The 23,327-nt window shown below is 35.2% G+C and overlaps 1 long non-coding RNA gene across 2 annotated transcripts in view; it reads left to right on the top strand.

Moving 5' to 3' along the window:
* The first annotated feature begins 2,420 nt into the window (after positions 1-2,420).
* The window catches only part of LOC102019600, a 133,052-nt gene continuing 112,145 nt past the window's right edge, over positions 2,421-23,327 (top strand). For both annotated transcript variants that reach the window (XR_263887.2, XR_263888.2), the window contains exon 1: positions 2,421-2,577. This is a non-coding gene — a long non-coding RNA (uncharacterized LOC102019600). The remainder of the gene's footprint in view (positions 2,578-23,327) is intronic.

Genomic DNA, 23,327 nt, shown 5'->3' with positions numbered 1-23,327 from the left:
TTTTTGTCTCCCTTATTACCTTAAGACTCTGGATCAAATTCTGACTAGCCCTGCAGGTAAGCATGTATCATTTAGGAAAAGTTGGCAAAACGAGGTTTATTTGCCTTAAATTTACCTGGCCTACCTCATCCCCTTTCAAGACTGAGGACATCAAGTTAAGAATAACTATTTTTCAGGATTTACAGGGACATCTGATTACCAGCTTTTACAACATCCAGTTCCAGAACCCACTGAAGCCATGCCTAGAAGTCTTCAAACTTGTAATCACCTCCCCCTTAAGGAAAAGCAAAGCCCTGCAGACCACTTCATGATGAGATCACCTTCTCAAACAGAAGTGATCATCTCTTGTAAACCCAATTGCCCCTCAAGCCATAAGGATTACTCCAGACAAATGGAAACCAGAACTCAAATAATAAGCAAACAAATCCTGATTCATCTCAGCTAGTCCTTAAAAGCTGGCCTTCTGAATGACCAATGATGTTGAATATTTTTTCATGTATTTATTTGCCATTTGTATCTCTTCATCTGAGAAGTGTGTATTCAGCTCAGATACCCATTTCTGGATTGGGTCTTTTAATTTGGGGGGGGGTCTTTGAGAGATGCAAATTAAAACAACACTGACATTTCATCTCACCCCAGTAAGAATGGCTACCATCAAGAAATTAACCAACAACCAATGCTGGAGGGGCTGTAGGGAAAAGGGAACTCTTCTCCACTGTTGGTGGCAATGTAGACCAGTGCAACTACTTTGGAAATCAGTCTGGAGATTCCTCAAAAATTAGAATTAGAGGTCCCATTTAACCCAGCCATTCCCCTTCTGGGTATTTTCCCAGAATTAAAGACATCATACCATAGTGATATATGTGCACCCGTGTTTATAGCAGCACAATTTGTAATAGCAAAATCTTGGAAACAACCCAAATGTCCATCACCTGAGAAGCAGATATGAAAAATGTGGTATTTTTATACAATGGAGTATTACTCAGCTATAAAGGTAAACTCGAGGCTTTTATAGGTAAATGGATGCAACTAGAGACCATACTCATAAGTGAAATAAATTAGGTCCACTTGTGTAAACACTGTCTCCCTAGTGTAAGAATCTGAAAGAGTAAATAAAACTGAAAGGTAGATATTGTGAAAGGGAAAGAAACTGCTTAATGGGAAAGACTACTACTTTCTTTCGGTTTATTGAAAGGAACAGTTAATGTTTGTTCGATCAATCTTGCATACCTATATCTGGTAATCTGAGCAACTACTTTAAAGATAACAATCAGGAATACAACAATCATTGTTGATTTCCTATCATCTTGTTTTGAAATTCTGTGCTATTTTTATAGTTTTTGGGTTGTTTTGTTTTTGTCTGTTTTTGTTGGTTTTGTTCTTTTCTCTTTAAAATAAAAAATAAAAGCTGGCCTCCATCTTTCGTGATCCAACCAGTCTGAACACCTTCCTCAGGGTGTGTTCCCTTCAGTTACTCTAGCTGTAATATTTTCCTATTCTTCATTGCCATGTAACTTTACCTATTAACCTTCTCTGTGCCTCAACTGCACATCCCCTCAAATTCCTTTTCCATAACTTGAGGTGAGAGCCTATGCAGTGGGAGAGAGTTGAGATCCCAGGCTCTTCCCTGGACCTGCTCAGTGACAAGACTATCATCATTAAATGAAATAGGAACCATGTTTATCATGTAGGTTAAGTTTAGATTAAAATGATTTGCCTAAAGAACGGGGAGAGTCAGCTGAATTCTTTTGATCCTTGGAATGGTTATGCCCAAACTCCTGTTCATTTTACAGCCTGCCTTTAGATTATGGGCATTTAAGAAAGTCAGAGAACCTTTGAGACTGTTACAGAAAATTAAAAAAAAAAAAAAAAAAAAATTCAAGCGTCTTGCCCATTTTCCTGGAACGTCTGGGTCAGAAGGAACGAGACCTTTGTAACTCAAACTGCACAAGATGTTTAAAGGCGAAGAAATGCATAGAGCTCAGTTTCAAAAACCCACATAAGCAGCTACTGAACGTTTAAGAATTCAAATTTTCCACTTTTCTGCTGTTCGTTTGCTTGTTTATAGTACCACTGTGTGCCCCAAACACAGTACGTGTCGACTCTGGGGTTTTACTCTTGTGTGAAGAGGAGTATAGCCACACGCTCACCTTGGGGAACCACCTTGCACGTTGTAACTGGACAGGTAAATAGTTTGGTGAAAGAGAATAAGGGAAATAGAGCTGGTGGCCTGCGAGAACATTCATGAGGACCCGGAGGTGGAAGTCCCGACTCCCAGGACCACCTAGGGAGGCTTTTCCGGTGGAGCCTCGCTCTGGGGTCGGAAGTCACTTCCACCTGCCCGCCCGGAAGCCGTCGTCCTAGCAACACGGTATCGCCCCGCCCTCTTCCCTTCGCCACACCCATTGTCTTTAGGAGTCTGGGGCCAGCCGGACTTCGATTGGCTCCTCCGTCCTTCACTCTGCGCGGGACTAGCGGGTGGGGCTCTGGAGCGCCGTTTTGAATTTGTGGCGCTTACACAGTGGGCGAGGTAGTGTTTGTGGAGTTCGTGGTGCGGCTGGAGCCAGCGACTCACCGGTGAGAGACTGCGAGGGGGGAGTAGTCAGCCAGGGCTGCGGGAGCTGGAGGGGCGCAGAGTCGGACAGAGCTCTAGACAGGGACTTCAGGGGGCCGCCTCCCGCCCCTGCGGCGGGGCCCGTGCTGGCCTCTGGGATTTTACCTCAAGGGGGTCCCCTCGCGGGTCCGCGACGCCGGCCGGCCCCTGCCCCCGCCTCAGCGCCGCCCGCCGCCGCGGCGCCCTTTCCTGCGCAGCTCTGTCAGCCTGTCCCTCCCCGAGGCACACCCCAGCTTACACTTGCCTCCACCATGTTGCGCCCCTCCCATCTCCGACACCGACACGGCCCGAAACTTTCTTCATGTATTTGACACCGGGAAGATGGCTCCCAAACGGAGTCCAGGACGTTCCTTAGCAAGCAAGGCTGCAGCCGCCCTGCCCCTTCCTAGAGGCACATAGTGCAGGTCATGTGGAAGGTGCAAGCGAAAACGCTCTGCAGAGCACTACGAGAATGTAAGTTATTGAACTCCTGTCGAAAACGCAATTACCTTGTCCTTGGATCCCATTAATATATTCATGTCGTACTGGGCTATACAGCCTCGGAAAATAAAGCCCCCATGGTCCATTGGAGGGCAAGCAAACTCTTCCAACTTCTCACTGGGGCCAGAACAACCACTCTTTGACACCCTACCCTCAGTAACCTTAGCATCTATGTCTGGTGGGATACTCCACCTCCCTATTGCCATTTAATTTCATGTCTATTGAGATTCTGGGCCATTTCAGGAGATTTACAGTACAGACAGCTTTCTTCTGTGGGGGACTATGAAAATCCTCACTATTCTTTCCAAGTTTTGTATGTTTGTTTGTTTGTGACTGGGTCTTGTTAGGTAGCCCAGGCTAGCTCCAACTCAAGAGTAATCCTGCCTCAGCAGGTGTGCACCACCAAGTCCCACTCTTCCTTTCCAATTTTTAAGAGCTTCTCTATGCCTGTCCTCCAGAACAGAGGTTCTGTTTCTTACATTCCTTTTGAGTTGGACATAGGAGGAGATCATAGTCCTCTTTAATAACCAGGAAAAAAATTGATGCTTTTCTCCAGAATATAACACATACATGCAAAATTTTGCATCAGTTTCAAACTTTTTTTTTTTGAAATGTGGATGTACTTAAGACCCAGTCTAGCTCTAGTGGCTTATTTCTATTTTTTAGTAGAAATGACCAAGCAGCAAAACCAAGTATTTTACAAAATGGCCATCATTTAACTCCTGAATTGTTTTAAGGCTTGTAATTATGAGGGAGGTGGCAATTTAAAGGGCTGAAAAGGAGCACTCTTAAGAACATTTGAAAAGCCCTTAGAGCTTCCTAAAGTTACAGGAAGATCATCCAGAGATAAGAGTAGTGTATGGGCACAGGGAATTAAAAAATGAGTAGATATGGTATCCAGAGTATGTATGTATGTATGTATGTATGTATGTATGTATTTTTGAGACAGGGTTTCACTACGCAGTTCAGGCTGGCCTTGCACTCACTTTGTAGCCCAGGCTGGCCTCAAACTCACATTGATCCTCCTGCCTCAACCTCCTGAATGCTGGGATTACAGGTATGTGCCACCAAGCCCAGACTAGGAAATTTCTTGATCAACGTGAAGAGTAAAAAATCTATATTCTTTAATTTTTAGATGTTTTATATTAATTTTCATTGTGAAATTTTACTAGTATGCCCTGAATATATTCTCTATTCTGTAGAATCATTTCCAGCATTGTTTTTTCACCTTAGAATTTATGTGGTTTATCTGAAATTTATGTTTGTATATGATGTGAGAAATGGCTTTAAATAATTTTGTGGTGTTTTGTTACTATTTCAAAAATCATGGCCCAGCTGTGCTCAGTGCTGCATACCTGTAATTTCAACTGGCTGGGAGGCTGAGGCAGGAGGACTGCAAAGTAAAGTTCTGAGAACATAACCATACTTATTTGTTTATTTATTATCTATGACTGCTTTTCTTCTACAATGTCCAAGTTGATTCCTTGTAACAAAGACTATATGGGCTTCAAAGCTTAGCATATTTACTGATCCTTTACCAAAAAAGTTTATGAATCCCTGGGCTAAACATCATTTTGCCACTGCTAATGTCATAAACATCTTATCTATATGTGTGCCTCAATTTTTGGGCTTTGTAGTCTCTTCCCTTTTCAAACCCTGCATATATTATATCTCTGAAAAAAATGATTGAATATCCAATAAGGTAAAATGCTCACCCATGTCCCACACCAAGTTGTTCTTTTGCCTCAGTGTTCTTGGCCCTTTGTCATCCATGTGAATTTGTGAATTTTATGATCAGCTTAATGCCATGAGAATTGTTTTGAGTTTCTGATAGGAACTGCACTGAATATGCAGAGTAACATAGGAAGAATTGTCATCTTTATAATAGTCAGTCATCCCAACCATGAATATTGTATACCCTAATTTCTTATGTCTTCTAATGTGATTCTATAACTTTATTTTTAGAGTTCTCATGAGGGAGATTAGTTTTTGCTTTTTTGCTTTATTGTGATTGTTTAGAAATAGAGCAATGATTGTTGACATCTTTAAATGATCTTAGATTGTATTATCTTGTATTTATTTATTTATTTGACAAGGTCTTGCTATATAGTAGTTCAGGTTGGCTTTGAACTCATTATATAGCACAGGTTGGCTTCGGACTCCTGTCGATCTTCCTCCCTCAGCTTCTTGTGTGCTGGGATTATAGGCTTGTGTCACCAAACCTGGCTCTGTTTTGTATTTCTTGAAGAAGTTCAGCATTCTTTTGTTGTTGCTAAATATCTGGTAGGATACATACTTCTAGGCATGGATTTTTCTTTGTGAGGTGCTTTTAATGAAATTAAGAAATGAAAGCAAATTGTTTGCCAACATCTTACCCTATCTGGCACTTCATTTCTTTTTGTGAATCCATGTTTGTATCATTTTAAGTTTGAAGAACTTCCTTTAATATTGCTTGTAGTAAATGCTTCTTGGTGAAAATTCTATCAGTGTTTCTTTGCTTGAGAGTGTTTTTATTTAATTTTCATTTCTGAAAGGTTTCTTTTTAAACTGGGTTATGTAATTTTTGGCTAACTCTTTTAGCATCTTAAGTTCTATTATGGTTTCTGTTATTTTTAAGCAGGTATTTGGGGTGGTTCTTTGTTCTCTGATATATAATGTGCACTTCCCCTACCCCTTCTTTTTTTGGGTCATTTTTCTGGAGGCATAATTTACACATTGTAAAATTCATCCTTTTTTATGAATGTAGGTCTGTGAGTTTTGACAAATATCAAGAACTACTGCCACAATCAGAATAGTTATTTCTGTAACTCTGTAAAGTTCTTTCATGTCCTTTTATTATCAATTCCCTATGTTCAAACTCAACCACTAGCAACCACTGATATAGGGTTACATTTTGAGAATATCATGTTCACAGAATCATGTAAAACACAGCTATTTCAGTATGGCTTCTTTCACTTGGTATGATACTTTTAAGATTCATCCAGTTTGTGTATACTCTGTAACTTACCCTTTTTAATATGTGAGTAGTATTCCAATATATATATGTACCACAGTTTATCCATTCACCAGTAAATGGACATTTGATTTAGATATAAAGCTATTATAAAAATTTAGCACCAGGCATGGTGGTACACATTGGTAATCCCTGCACTTGGAGAGACTGAGACAGGAGGATCATATCAAGTTAAAAGCCAACCTAGGCTACCAACCTGAAATAACATAGCAAGACCATATCCCCCCACAAAAAAATTGTCTATAGGTCCTTCCATTGTCATAAATTTTTATTTTGGTTGGTGGTTACCTGGGAATGAAACTGCCAGATCGTATGGTAAGTGTATGTTTAATTTCATAAACTGTTAACCAAATATTTTCCCAAAGTGTTGGGTCTCTTTTGCATTTCCTTCAGTAGCATATCTGTTCCAGTTATTCTAAATTCACCTTAGTTCTTGGTATTGTTAATAATTTAAATTCTGGCTATTACAGTAAGTATGTACTGATTATAGTTTTAACTTGCATTTCTTCAACAACTGATGATGTAGAGCATCTTTCATACATTTATTCACTATCTCTACATCTTCAGTAAAGCATCTTTTTTTTTTACAGCTTTATTGGGATACACTTGACATACCCCAAATTGCATATATCACCACAACCAAATTAATGTACATGCTACAATATGGGTGAACCTTGAAAACATTATGTTAAATAAAAGAAGCCAGTAACAAAGTGCCACATATTATGTTAGCTCATTTCTATGAAATATCCAGAGTATGAAAATCCATTGAGAGAAGTAGATTCATGGTTAGGGACTAGAAGGGAGAGAATAGGGAGTGACTGCTAAAGAATATAGGATTTCTTTGGGGGATGATGAAAATGTTCTAGAATTGGATGTGATGGTTGCATTGCTTTATGAAAATTCTGAAATCTAATGAATTGTATACTTTAAAGGTTGAGTTTTATGGTATATGAATTATATTTCAATATAGCTGTTTTTAAAAAAGGAAAAATGACACTAATTATTGTTCAAAAAACGTTATAATTGAAAAATATGAAAGTAGCAAAATGTCCATCAGCAGAAGAATGATTATAAAATAGTTGTATATTCTCAAAACAAAAAGTGAAAATATTGAAATAATAAAGCAGAGCTATATGAATCCATATGATCAATGTAACAATCATAGTTTGAGCAAAGAAAAAAAAGGTTGCAGAGCAATCTATAACATAATACAGAATTAGAGTTTAAAAACATTTAGAACATTAAAAGACTTAATAAAAGCATAAAAATATGTGGGGATGATAAACATCAGTTTCCAGGTAGTAATTAGTTGTAGAGATAGCTTGTGTGGTGTGTACCTGTGAAGGGGAGAGAGGGAGAATGTTAATGTTATTAAGGAAGATACACAGAATGTTTCAACTATACTGGTAATGTTTTATTTCTTAAACTATATTTAAGAAGTTTTATTTGTTTTTAGAGTATTGCAAATAATTTTTATGAAAATATATATGACACAACAAAATGGTAATAGACCATGGAAGGAATATATAATAAGCTAAACAATTTTCTCAATTTACAAAAGGGTAGTAATACCAAATGTAGAATTGAAGACAGATAAGAACCAATAGAAAAAAGGATGTTAGGAGGTGGACTGATTTGCATGTATGAAGTCATCGTATAATTTCTTTTAAAGAAGTTGCAATTTCCATTGGGAATACTACACCCAGCAAAAATGTAAAGTGTGATGACCTGGAAGCAATTTTGCTAATGCATATTTTGCAAAGTGGTACCACTCTCAGAAGTCAAATCAATGCCTTCTAGGATATTTTTGAACGGTATCAAATAGTCTCAGAGGGAGGAAACAGGGATATGGAATGTGAAGAAAAGCCATAAGGGGATCTTTTTTACATGGCATAGGAGCTTAGTTTAAAGCTAATCACCTAGTAAGGAGATCCCCTGAGAAACAGAGTACACAGCTGAAATATGAGGGTACTTGCATGGTTTTAGTTCATAATGAATATTTGTTGATATCAGATGCCTTTCTAGTAATAAAGAATTATAAAGACTTGGTCCATGTGCTCAAACAGGACAGAAATTTATTGTAATTGTAACAATTAAATCTGTTTGCTGGGAAGAAAAGTTTTTGTAAAGAGGGAGCTACTTAGGAACTGTGATTTCAAGAAGATAAAGTTATTTAAAAAGTGGTACCCACAGAGATACATGAGTGATAAAGGAGGCCCAAGAGATTTTTAGAAATCCACACTCGCAGAATATGGACAGGAATTATAAGAACTTTATACAACTTCTTATGTCTAGAAAAATTCTCTCGTGGATTTAATTGTGTGCCTCAAAAAGATGTTCAAGTCCTAACCTCCAATATTCGTTAAATGTGATTTTAAAAACAATAATCTGTGCAGATTCAGCCTAAATTGAAATGAGGTCATACTAGATTAAGGTTCACCTTGACTCCAGTGTTGTTTCTATAAAAATAAGGAGTGGGAAATTTGAATACAGAACCAGAGAGAACAGACACATTTAGAGGGAGGAAGGATGTGATGACAGAGGCAATTCTTACAGCAGCAAGCCAAGGAACACCAAAGATTGCTGCATCACCAGAAGCTAAAAGGAAAGAAAGGATTGTTCCCCTAACCACCTAAAAGAGAGTGTGGTTCTGCTGCCACCTTGACCTCAGACTTTTAATCTTCAGAATTGTGAGAAAATTAATTTCTGTGTTTTAAACCACCTAGTTTGTGGTAATTTGTTGCTTTAGAAATACATTCTCCCCTGATACTACCTAGTTCCTTACAGGAATTAGCAATAGAATACTTGAAATGAGAATGACTAGGAGGTTAGTTGGTAGGGCATGAAGAAAGAACACAAAGAAGAAAAAGAAAAAAAGAAGCTAACAGTGGAGAATGTGTGTCCTTTCTGCAGCCAATCCTGAAGGAATAAAAGCTCTAGGCATCAGCGACAACAGTTTTAGGAAATATAGGAATACCAATTCCTAAGACCTGTTTTATGGTACTCTAGAGATTATAAAATTCTAATACTAGTTTACTTTTCTTTCACCTAATAAATAATGTAGACAGTATGACACTGTAATGCATTTGCTCATTCTTGTTTAATTCTCTAGATATTTTGAATTCTCAAAGACATTAATATTGTTTTATACAGTCAGTAATTGTTTATATTTATCCTTTTTGTCACTCTTCATCCTTTAGTGGATCTCCTAGCATTTACCATTTACCAAGTGTGGGGCTTTTATCTTTTGCCTAAAGAATGCCCTCTAATATTTATTTTAATCTGGCTTTACTCATGATTAATTCTTACAATTTTTTATGTCTGAAAAGTCTATTTTACTTTTTTTGATGAAAACTATTTTTGTCAGTTATGGATCGACAGTTTTGCCATCTCTTTGAGCATACAATTGTATTGTCTTCTACTTCTGTTGTTTTTGTTGAAAAATTAGCTATAAGACTTATTTTTCTACCTTTAAAGGAAGCTTAACTCTTAACACATCTTAGATTTCCCTGTGTCTTTGGTTTTCTGTAATTTTAAAATTGTGTGCCTAGATATGCTTCCAGGTCATCACACTTTACAATTTTGTTTGATGTAGTATTCCCAATGGAAATTGCAACTTCTTTAAAAGAAATTATATGATGACTTCATACATGCAAATCAGTCCACCTCCTAACATCCTTTTTTCTATTGGTTCTTGTCTGTCTTCAATTCTACATTTTGTATTACTACCCTTTTAAGGAATTACTTTTACCCTTTTAAGGAATTCTATGCATGGCTTTTTTATCTTTTATCAGCAATATAAAATGCTTGATCAATATTGTCAATTAGATATAGCTTCTTCCCTCTCTTATCCTATTAAGTTCCCTTATTCCATTTTCAGTCATTTTCTAGTCCTCCTCCCTCAACCTAGGCAAACACTAATGTTTTTAAGTTCATTTTATATTTTATTTTTTTATTTTAAAAAATAAAAGAAGGAAAACATATTAACAGACAGACATCCATCTACAAAATAGCATAGGAACAATACAAACAAAACAGTTACAGACAAAGTTGTAGGAAATTAACCATGGCTGCTGTATTACTTATTGATATCTTCAAAGTGGTTTCTCAGGAAAACAAATAGAGACATACAAGATTGATCAAACAAGTAATCATTAAAAACTCCTTTCTGTAGAGCAATAGAAGACAGTGGTACAACTATGGCAGCTATCCTGTATATACATAATTAGATAATTTTCCCTTCTTTCGCTTCTCTTTTTCCACACCCCAGTTTCATTTTATATTTTAATTTTATTTTATAGTTTTGAATTTTCTGTCACATAACAGTTGTACACTATGGAATGTTTTGTATATGATTTCATTAGTATTATTTAATTTATGTTATTTAATCATATACATATATTTTTTCCTGTGCCAGGGTTGTCAAACCTAGTCAGTGCTATATTTTCAGTATTTAATCATGTTTTTGTATATGTCAGTATTACAATATTTTATATGTATACTTCTATCTAACTACTAGTTTTGTTTGTTCATTCATTTATTGATTGACATTTGGTTTGTTTCCAATTTGGAAATGTTATGAATAAAGCTGTTAAGATGATTTATATATAAATTTTGGCTAAATACCTGGGAAGTGGAACTGCTAGATCATACAATCATTGTATGTTCCACTATATAGTAAATTATCAAACTATTTTCCAAAGTAATTGCATCGCTTTACATTCCCTCCAGGAAGGTATGAAAATTGCAGTTACTCCACATCCTTGTCAATGCTTGGAATTATAATCACTTTAATTTTAGCCATCCTGGTGGATATTTATTAGTATTTCATGGTTTTAGTTTGTACTTTATTGATAACTAATGTGATTGAATATCTTTTGTTCATGGTATATCTGTTGAAATCATTTATTTTTAATTTTTTTCTAGTATATGTTTGCAATACATTGTATTTACATTCATTTTGGGGATTGGCACATATACACATTGCAAATTGATCTGGCTTATCCGTCTTTTTATTGAGTTATAAGCATGCTTCTTTTTTATTTTTCAGTATTGGTGATTCAACCTAGGGCCTTTGCACTGGGCTGCATCTCCAGTCCTTTTTTTAATTTTTAATTTGAGACAGGATCTCATGAAGTTCATAAATTTCCTGGGCTGTGTTTGAACTTACAGTTCTGACTTAAGCTCCTAAAGTGCTAGGATTACAAGTGTGTGCCCAGCAAGTTACAAACATTCTTTAAGAGCAACACATCAGGGAAAGGGGAAGCACTTTGTCAATTACATATATTCAGAGTATCTTACCCCAATCTAAAACTTGCCTTTATATTTTCTTACTAATGTATTTCAAAAACAAAAGTTTTAATTTTAATAATATGCAATTTACCCTTTTTAAATTTTATAGTTGGTGGCCCAAGAAACTTTTGCCTAGCTTAAGGTCACAAAGATTTTCCTCCTTCTCTTTTACAATTTTATCTTTTATATTTAGGTTCATGATCCATTTTGTATTGACTTTTGTATGTGGGAGGGATCTGGATTCATTTTTCCATGTGGATATGCAGATCTTCCAACACCATTTTTACCTTTCTCAATTAAATTACCATTGTTCCTGATGATAAAAGAGTATTATGTATTTGAACAACCTTTCTGTGGTAACAACTATTGACTGTCAACAAAATGTAAGCTACTCTAATACAATAAAAAAAACAAAAGTGAGCACAAACTAGAGGAACATCTGCTTTGTAAAAGAGAATGACACTAGATGAATTTCCTAATTTTATGAAAATTTTTTGCCTAATGTGAAGGCCCTTGTAGATAACATTTCAGGCAGCTAAAACTTGGATAGAGTATTAACAGACTTACAGTCTGAACAATCAAAGGGAAGGATTTGAGATATTTCCAACAGCTAGAAAGTGAATAGAAAACTGACAGATCCACAGAGGAGGTCTTTACCTGACCCTAAAGTAGGCTTGCATCAGATAGTTCTCAAGCAATCTCACAAAAACTAAAAAATCTGAGCGGAGATTTTAACTACTTCCCATCACAGGAAAGAGAATTGTGTGTCTGATTTAAGCCAAGTGTATTGCCTGGTAAAACAAAACTATCAATATTCTTAAAAGGCTACATAATTAAGAATCTCAACAACACATCAAACTACAGTATTCATAATATAACTAGACATAATAAACTATGAAAATCATATCATTTGTAATTTTTTTCTGTAACAATGTGTCATTTTACTCTAAATGATTTTAAGATTTCTTCTTAGTCTTGGTTTTCAAACAGTTGAAAAATAGTCAAAAATAACTAGACATTCAAACAGTAAAATGTAGCCTATACTCAAGAAAAGATAATCAATGAAATCTGGCCCCAAGATGAGATAAATGTTAAGTTAGTAGACAAGTAGTTTAAATCAAATATAAATATGCTCATCAATAAAAAAGTAAACATTCCTTGAATACATTAAAAAATAGGAAAGCTTACCAAAGTAGAAATTACTTCTTAAAAAGTCTGTAATTGAAAATATAGTACCTACTCCCCCAAAAAACCACTGGTGGGCTTAATAACAGATTAAAGTATCAGAAGATTTAGTGAATTTGGAGACAGATCCATAGAATCTGAAGGCAAGAAAGAAAAAAAATGAAAGATAAATGGAGCCAGGAGTGATGGAATGGTTCTGTATTCCTAGTTACTTGGGCAGCTGAAGCAGGAGGATCATTTGAGCCTACATGTTCAAGATCACTCAAGGTAACACAGTAACACTCCATTTTTTGGGAAAAATAAAAACAACTAGAGCCTCAGTGATATGTGAGACAATATCAAGATGTCAAATATACATCTAACTGGAGCCTCAGAGGTATAGTTTAAAAAGGGAGAAGCAAAAAAAGTAATAATTTGAAGATATATGAAAGAAAATTTGTCTAAGTGAAAGACATTAATGTACACATTAAGAAACAGTGAAAAACAATATAAATACAAAGAAAACGATGAGGCAAATTTCCCCAACTGTTTGAAAACCAAGACTAAGAAGAAATCTTAAAATCATTTAGAGTAAAATGACACATTGTTACAGAAAAAAATTACAAATGATATGTTTTTCATAACAAATAAGTGCCATAAACTGGGTGTGGTGGTGCATACCTGTAATCTCAGTACTCAGGAGGCAGAGGCAGCAGGATTACAAGTTTGGGGCCAGCCTGGACTCTATGGTGGATTCAAGGCTAGCGTCAACTACGTAATGAGACCCTGTCTCAGAAAACAAACAAAACTAGAGTCTAGTTTTGATGAAAACTAGATATCATCAAACTAGATTTATCATCAAGATAAATTGATGAAAACTTTGAGTGACAAAGGCCAAGTAAAACTCAGTCTTTTATTTATTTATTTTTATTTTTTTATTAGTACATGTTTGCAGTATATAATGATTACATTGATCCTGGGGAGTTGGTACATGTACACAATACATTTTAATTCTATTTTGCACCCCCCACTCCCTCCAACTCTTGAACCCCCTTCCTTTTGTAAAACCTCTGTCTCTCTGTTTCCTTTTATCTTTTATTTTGTTCTTTATTTATACTGGTGTTCTCATATAAGAGAAACTGTGTGGTATTTAAGCGTGTGTGTCTGATTTATTTTGCTTAACATTAAGATCTTGAGGTTTATTTTTTTTCCACAAATGACTTAAGTTTATCTGCCCTTATGGCAGAGTAATACTCCATTGTGTATATATACCACATTTACTTTATCCATTCATCTGGCGATGGACAAACACTGCTTTAAAGATTTAGCTGTTATTATAACTCACTCTTTTAGCAATGATCTAATCATGACATGACCTTTATACTCCTTAAAAAAAACCTCAAAAATTATCGAGGTAACTCAGAGTGAATTTTAATTATGGGCATGTTTTTATTAAATTTCTTTGACTTGTGTGGGATATCCTGTGAAAGAGTCCCTGTCTCTGATCCTTAATTGGCCCAAGACACCTGTATTTAAGGGGATGGAAACAAAAGAATGAGAAAAACGGATAGAGCAAACCTAAGAATTCTAGACTTTTTTAGACTGAATGTGACCACTGGATTAAGATTCTCACCGAAATGATACTGATAAGAAGTCAAGAAACCCTGTGTGAGAATTGTGTATGTTAACAACGTAGACATATTGCAGTTTTTGAAAATAGTTGCGCCAGGTTGGACTCCCACAAATAGTGTATCAGCCTTTGTCATTTTTGTCAGTTTTGTGTAGGTTACAGTAATGGTTTCATTAGTATTTCCTTTGTGTCTAATGGTTTGAATATATTTATTTATTTTCTGACCATTTACATTTCTTCCCATGACAAAATGTTCATGGCTGGTTTTGTTGCTTTTATTTCTTGACGTGCAATAAATTAGGTGTACACTTCAAGGAAAAATTTTTTATCTTTTACATGTGTGGAAAGATATCCAGATCATGATAGAAAACATTCTCAGCATACCCTAAGATTTTTGGTGTTCATTACCACTTGTTACCACCCATTGTCTTTCCAGAGGCAAACACAATTCTCATTATTGACATCAGTTTTACTTGATTTTGAACTTCACTTAAAAGTGTGTGCTACTGTGTGTATAGTTTCTTCAATTTATAACATGTGATGTAATTTATGCTTTTGTAGCAATCCATTATCTTTTCATTTTGCTATGCATGTGCTACAGATACCACAGTTTTTTTATTCATCCTCTTGTTCATAGACACTGAGATTTTTAATTTTGGGCTATCAAGGTTAAAGTAGCTATCAGTGTTCATGTGCACTTGAAAAGGAGATTATTTTTCTATCATCAGGGTTTCAAGTTGTAAGCTTTGATAATACTTGTTTGCATATTCCTTTTTTGTATTTTCTGCACTCTTATGTTTTACTAAGCATTTTATGTAGGTGCCTCCAGTTTTGTTTCTTTTTTGTATCTTTATTTCTCCTTGATTTTATTACATTGAGGTAGTTCTTACATTATTTGGTGAATAGATATCTAGAAGTAATACATATTTATTTTGAAGTGTCATATTGTCACCAGTTTGTTAAGGTTCTTCTGCTAAATTTAGTAGTAATCATGAATTGGCAAAGCATGCTAGTGACCTCTTTAATCTAGTGACCTTGCTCTTGGCTCTCGACTGTTAGTATTACAGCACAGCCCTAAACTTTGAGTGCCAGTGCTTCCTACTTCTTAACATTACAATTCTTAGTGTTGTAGCCCCTGGTGACTCCCAGCCAACTCTGTCAGCTTCTCAGCGGCCTGGACTTGTTGCTTCCTTGGCAAACTTCCAGAGCTTTTCCAGCAAGGTTCTTTGGGACTGTCCCACAAGTCTCCACTGGTATCTGCAGTTTTCTGCATGTCTGCCACTCTTGGCTCTTTGCTGCTCTGCTGCTCTCTGGAGCTCTTCAGGGCTAATAGCTCTTAATGTTACTAGCTCTTTCTTGGTGCAGCCTGATTAGACCACTCTACTCAAGATAATAATCTCTAGTAGGCAGCAGGACCACTCAAGCAATACTTTCACTGGAGCCTACACTATAGCACAGGAGGATACTGTGCAGCAGGGGCCCCTCCTGGACTGACCTGAAAAGGGTAAGTGTGTGTGTCTGATTTATTTTGCTTAACATTAAGATCTTGAGGTTTATTGTACAACTTCTGAAGTAGTGAGACAGAGAAACAGGTCATCTGGAGGTTATAGGAAAGAGTCATCTAGAGTAACTGCGGAGTAGAGTCATCTAGAATAGGTCCTTTTTAAAGTCTGCTGCAGCCAAGGGAAATATCTCCCAGGGCAGCCACGGGATATGGGCCTCTACTGTCATGGTAATAGCTCAGCTGAATACAAAAGTGCTGCTTGATTATAGCTATGGGGTTTCTGCAAAAATGAGGAGGCTAACGTGTGATTGCGACTGATTTCAAAGAGTTTCCAAGAGGGACAACAACGTCGATCACTGGCCATTGGGCCTGGGGATTTGAGGGATAATGACAGTAGCCTCTTTGCCTCCCCAATCTTTGCCCTATAAGACATGGTCCTCTGCCATCATTTCTTACAGAGGTTGCAGCAGCTGGCTGCAGTGACCATGGTGCTGAAGAGGGGCAACAAGGCTCTCAGCGGAGCCATCGCATCTCTCAGGGCTGCAAGAAGTGGTAAATAGGGGCCTAGTGAGCAGCTGCTGAGGCAATTACAGATGTGGCAGAAAGACTGGAGCTGGTTGCCTGGGTCAGCAAGGGTGAGAGACTGCTGACTGTAAGTGAGATCATGTCTCTGGCAGTCAGAGTGGGAAAAAGGTTGGCCCTCATCTTTTTTTATCTCAGTATTTAGATACGTAAATTCCTGTCCTGTTTTAGGTCATTTTTTTTCTATTGTATCTTTAAATATTAATTGTATTCCATTGTTTTGCTTTTTAAGCAAGCTATATAATTTTATGTATGTTGGACACTCTTGTATTTAAAAATATTCTCAGGGATTCATATTATCCTACTTCTGTTTAGTGTTTTTTGGCTGTTTTATGCTCTTTTTTTAGTGACACTTATTTTCAGTAAATCATCTTCTGTCTTGAGTATTTTATTGTAGTTCATTTCTAAAATTAATTTTTTTCTAATTAATTTCTTCTAAGAAACCAGTTGCCTGTCATTTCACAACTGCCTTGAGTTGTGACATTTCTGTTCAGAATTGGAACGTTTAATTTGAGAGATTTTTTTGCTTGGCTTTTAATTCAATGTGAATATTGTAATTCAAGTCAAGATATCATTATAGTTTTCTGTGTCTTACAGATTTTTTGAGTACTATATTTCAGCCGAATTTTTAATGTTTTTCATTTTCTGTGCATTTGCTTTTGTGCTGTTTCCTTTGTTTATTTTGTTTTTGAAGACAGATCTTGCTATGTAGTCTAAATCAGTCTTGAAATTGCTGTGCAGCACATGCTGGCCTTAAACTCACAATCCTCCTTTCTGAGCCTTTCAAACACTGGAATTCCAGGCATACGCAACTGCACTTAGCCTTCTCTATTTTTTAAATAACATTTTACAGTAGTTGCTTGTTATTTTCTGATCAGTTTTGAATAATTTGTTGCTTTAACCAGCAATAATTGTTCATATAGTAAGTGGTGAAGGAAATTGCAAGATTTCTTACTTCAGAATCACCTTATTTTTTATTATAATAAAGTATAGTTTCATTAATCTGTAATTTATTTGGAGGGCTTAATGTCTCTAATTTTATGTTAATATTTTATTTCTATAGGACCATTATTATCTTTTATCTCTTACTTGTTTCCTTTCTCTTTATCACCATGCATCCAAATAGTACCCCTCTAAGTCACACTTCTTTTCCACAGAAGAGGTATTTTTCCAAGACGGTCACTTGTGTTTCTTGCAATTGCAAGTAACCAGTGCTCTGATGTATAACAGGTCTCAGATGTATTTTTAGGGTTTTTGTCACTTTCTGTTGCACAGTTTATCTACTTTTTGTCTCTCTTCAGCCTTACTTCCCTCTGCTTTTCTAAACAGCTTGTGTCTTTCTCTTTTTTTCTCTCCTGGGCTCCAAACATAGTTGCTGGATTTTAGTGTTCAATTCTCTATTTATATGTATTTCAAGTACTTACTATTGTCTCTTAATATACTATAGGCATAAATGAATAAAGTTTTCTATTTTCACTGCATTTCTATTTTTAAAGTTTTGTGGAGATTATGAGGAAACATTTGGATTCAGGTGTTTGTCATTATTTTATGGGAAACAAATCCTCTTTTATTTTCTTGCAAATATTAATCAAAGATATTTTAAAATATAGATTTGATAACTTTAATACCTGTATCTCCTGTAGGTCTGTTTCTTTTATTTGTTTTTTCTTATTATAGTTTTGTCTTTTGGAATGCCTCATAATTGTCAACCAAATGTCAGACATAAGATGTGGTAGTTTGAGGATCCAGATGATATTAACTTTTTTCCAAAGAGAGTTTATTTTTGCTTCTGGCAGGTAGATAGAGTTGAAACAGTTTAACGTAAACCATTCAGGGTTTGAGTTGATATATTGCTGGGTTTCATTCTTATGATATATTTCTAGTTTATTGCTTGTGTTTCCCAAAGTTCATTTTTCTCCCTATTCTATGACACTGCTAACAGCTGTGCTTAGCCTCTCAGCTTTCTGCTTGAGAACTGGCAAATGAAGAGAAAAATCTATGCTCACAGTTGAGTTTCATCTCTGTATTTTCTGTTGCTGTTCAAAATCTTGGTCCCTGGAGCATTGGCTGCTTTATTAGCTCTCTTGTGCCTTCATACAACTATTTGCCATTTTAGTATGGTTTGAATGTGTCTACCAAAACTTCTTATATTAAGAACTTAGTTTCTGAAGTTGTGTTTAGTGGAATTTGGAGGCGACTAAGGGTAGGTGGTAACTAAGGAGGTAACTAAGTGTGGGTGGGTCATGAAGATGGGTTCCCTGTGGTGGCATTAGCGGCTTTATAAGAAAAAGAAGAGAGATAGATTAGTATACTTGCTCTTTCTCTACATGTAATACCCTCTGCTATATTACTGAGCTTTCTACCCCTGCAGAAACATGAGTTAAATAAACCTCTATTTATTCTGTACACATTTTCAGTCTCTGATCTTCAATTATAACAACAGAAAACTGACTAAGATACATATAGTCATCACACAAAGACTTTTTAGTCAACAACAAACCACATATTTGATGGGGGTCCTATGAAATTATATTTCCTAGTGACATTTTAGCAGTCTTACTTTGTGTAAGTGTATTCTGTGATAGTAAAGCAATAAGGAAAAGATGTTGTCATGCTTTTCTCATAATGTATCCCTGTTATGAATTTATCCTTTTTTATGGCTGAGTAGTATTCCATTATGTATAGATACCATACCATATTTTCTTTACCCATTTATCTGTTGATGGACATATAGGCTGTCTCCAGGATTTAGTTATTATGAGTTGTGCCCCTATGAATGTTGCTATGTATGTATTGTTGTATATAATGTCTTTAACTCTTTTGGGAAGATATCTTGAAGGGGATTAGCTGATCATATGGAATTTCAAATTTTAGTTTTTTTTGAAAAAATTTCATACTTATTTCTATAAAAGTTGTACTAATTTACATTTTCACCAACAATGTAGGAGAGTTCCTTTTTTCAGCATAGCCATACCAGGAACAGTTATTCTTTGAGTTTTTGATGATTGCCTTTCTTTCTGGTTTAAGAGGCAATCTTATGTTGTTTTAATATGCATTTTTCTAATGACCAGAGATGTTGAAGATTTTTTTCATATGCTTGTTGGCCATTTGTACTTGTTCTTTTAAGAGCTGTCTGTTCATTTCACTTGTCCATTTCTTGGTTGGGTCTTTTATTTTGGGTAATTTTTTTTTTTTTAGTTCTTTATATATTCTAGATATTATCCTTCTGTCTGAGGAATAGCTGACCATTTTCCCCTATTCTATAGCTTGTCTTTTCGCTTTACTAATTGATTCCTTTGCTATGTAGACATTTTTAATTTGATATAATCTCTTTTTGATTCTTGCTGTTGTTTCTTGTACGATTAGAGTTCTGTTCAGAAAGTCCTTGCCTATACCTATGACTTAAGTGTTTTACCTATTTTGTCTTCCAGTAGCTCAATGTTTCCACTTTAATGTTTAGATCTTTAATTTATTTTGGTTTTAATATAGTACATGATAAACAATATGAGTCCAGATTCAGTCCTCTGCAAATAGGTAGCCAATTTTTCCAGCACCATTTGTTGAATAAGTTATCTTTCCTCTAGAGTAGGTTTTTGGTTCCTTTGTTGCCTGGGGATCTTTCTGTATCCTCTCTTCTGTTCAGTTGATCCACATATTGTTTTTTGTGCTAGTACCATGTTATTTTTACCACTGTTGCTTTGTAGTATAATTTGAAGTCAGGTATTGTGATACTTCCTGCTTTGATCTTGTTGTCCAAGATTGTTTTTAGCTATTCTGGGTCTCATCTGGTTTCATATGAATTTTAGAGTTGTTTTCTCTAGTTCTATAAAGAATGCTATTGGAATTTTGATTGGAATTGTGTTGAATCTATATAAGAGTTTTGGGAGTATAGCTATTTTGACAATATAGATTTTGCCTATCTAGGTGCAGGGGACACCTTTCCATTTTCTGATGTCCTCTTCAATCTCCTTTTTCAGTAGTTTTCATTGTAGAGGTCTTTCACTTTGTTTGTTAGGTTATTTCCTAGGTGTATTTAATTTTTCTTGATGCTGATGTAAATGGTATTGTTTTCACAGTTTTTCTCATTGGGTTCATGTTTGGTATACAAAAATGCTATTGAGTTTTGTGTGTGGAGTCTGTATGTTGCTACGTTGCTGAAGTTGGTTATCAATTCTAGCAGTTTTTGGTGGTGGATCTTTTATACAGAATATCATGCCATCTGCAGCTAATGGTAATATGAGGTATTCCTTTTCTCTGTGTCTCCCTTTTATTTGTTTCTCTTGCCTGATTGCTCTTGATAATGTTTCAAGGACTTTGTTGAATAGGAGTGGTGATCCTGGGAATCCTTGTCTTGTTTATGAATTTAAAGGGAATGGTTTCATTTTTCCTACATCTTTTATGATGTTGACCATTGCTTTGTCATAAATAGCCTTTATCAAATTCAGGTATGGTCTTTCTAATAGCGATTTTCTTTATTGTTTTTTTCCTTTTGGATTTTATCAAATGCCTTTTCTGCATCTGTTGATACAATAACAGGGTTTTTGTCCTTCCTTCTGTTTATGTGGTCTATTAAATTTATTGATTTGTGTATGTTGAACCAACCTTGCGGCTCTGGGATCAAACCTACTTGGTTATGATGTATGATTTTTTGATAATGTGTATGATGATATGTTGCTAATATCTTGTTAAGGCTTTTTGCATCTGTGTCCATTAATGAGACTGTGCTCTAGTTTTCTTTTCCATTTGGGTCTTTGTCTAGTTTTGGGATCAACAATCCAAGCCCAAACCAAAACTAAGAAGGGAATTCATAAAGATTATAGTGGAAATCAGTGAACTGAGACTAAAAAGTAATACAAAACTCAACAAATTGAACAACTGGGTCTTTGAAAGAATAAACAAAATAGTTAAACCCTTAACTGAACTTACCGAAAGACTGTGTCGATGCAGTTAAAAACAAAAAAGACGAAATCACAACGAAATCACAACAGACACCACTGAAATCCAGAAGATATATAGTAACTACTGTAAAAACTATTCCAGCCAATTGGAAAAGCTTAAATAAGTGGACAAATTCCTTGACTCATACAAATTACCAAAGCTAACCCAAGAAGACACAGAAATACTGAACAAAACACACACACACACACACACACACACACACACACACAATACTGAACAACTTAATAAATGAAATTCAGGCAGTAGTAAAAAATCTACCAACTAAAATATCCAGTATCTAATGAATTCATTTCTGAATTCTACAAACTTTTAAAGGCGTTATATCATCACTATTCCTCAGACACTCCAATGAAATTGAAAGGGATGGAGTACTTCCAAACTAATTTCCAGAAGTCAGCATGTTTGTTAATTTTTTTAACCATTCAATTGATGTGAATTTGGGTTGAATATCTGTAAATGACCTGTTGTTATTAGAATTTGTGATTTTATTTTCCTCTGCTGTGGTCACTGCAAAGGCAAGTTTTGTTGTAGTTGTCTAGCCCAGACTCCTGGATCACCTTCACACTGCAGGTAAGCCTTTCAGGTCCCAGCTTAATGGGAAGAAAGTCTCTATTTTAGGTGTTTTTTGTTGTTGTTGTTGTTGTTTTGTTTTTGGTTTTTTTGACAATCTTTTTTTTTTTTTATTTTAAAAATAAAAGGAGGAAAACATTAACAGACAGACAACCTTTTACAAAATAACAAAAGAACAGTACAGACAATACAGAGTTACAAAGTGGTAGGAAATTAACAATGCTTGTTGTATTACATATTGATATCTTCAAAATGGTTTCTCATGAATACAGATAGAGACATGCAATATTGATCAATCAAGGACTCATTGACAGTTTTTCCAGTCTTTCATAGTTAACAACACCTGTGAATCTGTAGTTTTAGTCAAAATATTTGATGATATGTCCTCAGGACAACAGCAGATTTAGCATCCTACTTATCCATGAGTTCCCATTTTTTTGTAGACTTTTGGATTGGTAATTTGTTCCTATTCTTATAAACTCCTGGATGTTTTAAAAATGTTTTAAAATCTTTACCTTGTACTTTTAGTTGACTTTATTGATGAAATAGTGCACTTTCTTGGTCCTCTACACAGCCTGAAACAGAATGTTCTGTTTAATTATAAAATTTCATAGAACTTTACTTTTTCATTTAATATTTTCTTACACGCATACCTACCTACCTTTAAAAGAAGACAAACTCTTCTACTTTTTTAAACTTCGTTCTGAGGGAAATGGTTTTGAGACACATCTAATATTGTCTGTAAAGATGAGTTTTACTTTTGCAGCAGGAATATATTTCTTACTTATAACATTTTTAGATTATGTAAAGCCCTTAAATAGTTTTTAGCACAGAAATTTAGGCTACCTTCAATTTATCTGGCTATTTCTGTAATTTTAGGAATTTATATGTGTTTAAGTTATATTTCCTTTACAGTTAAAAGTAAAAGTGAAACACAAAAAGTAGGAATCATTTTCTTTCTATTTTTGTTCCATTCCTTAGTTGCCATTTCCTGAGTGGTTAGAAATTTGGCAAGTTGGGCTGGGGATTTAGCTCAGCGGCAAAAGCGCCTGCCTGGCAAGCGCAAGGTCGTGAGTTCAGTTCCCAGTACTGGAGGGAAAAAAAAAAGAAATTTGGCAAGTTTATAGAAGTTTTTATGAGTTTGTATATGTTTGAGTTTTTCTAAATAAATTCAGAATTTACTTTTATCTTTTTAAAACATGAATACCTCAAAGACAGAACTTGTTTTAAAGATTATTTCAAAACAATTCTTTTTATGAAAGATTATCTAATCTTTATTAGGTAACAGATATTTTGTGTTAGACAGTACATAACTGTGCTATTCCTTTAGTGTTTGGTTTTATAAATAAATATGAGAAGTGATAATCTTATAACTTTTTTAAAAAATCACTTCTATCCCCAGAAAGTAAATAAAATTATCAGTTTTTTTCTAATATTCATTAATAATTTATTTTTGACCGTAGGTGAAAGGTTCTTGAAAGATCATTCTATGATACCTGCAAAGGTACCTTTTAGA

The sequence above is a fragment of the Chinchilla lanigera genome, unplaced genomic scaffold (assembly GCF_000276665.1).
Source record: "Chinchilla lanigera isolate Chin_1 unplaced genomic scaffold, ChiLan1.0 scaffold00083, whole genome shotgun sequence".
In the NCBI taxonomy this organism is placed as follows: Eukaryota; Metazoa; Chordata; class Mammalia; order Rodentia; family Chinchillidae; genus Chinchilla; species Chinchilla lanigera.
This window is presented reverse-complemented; position numbering and strand designations above follow the sequence as displayed.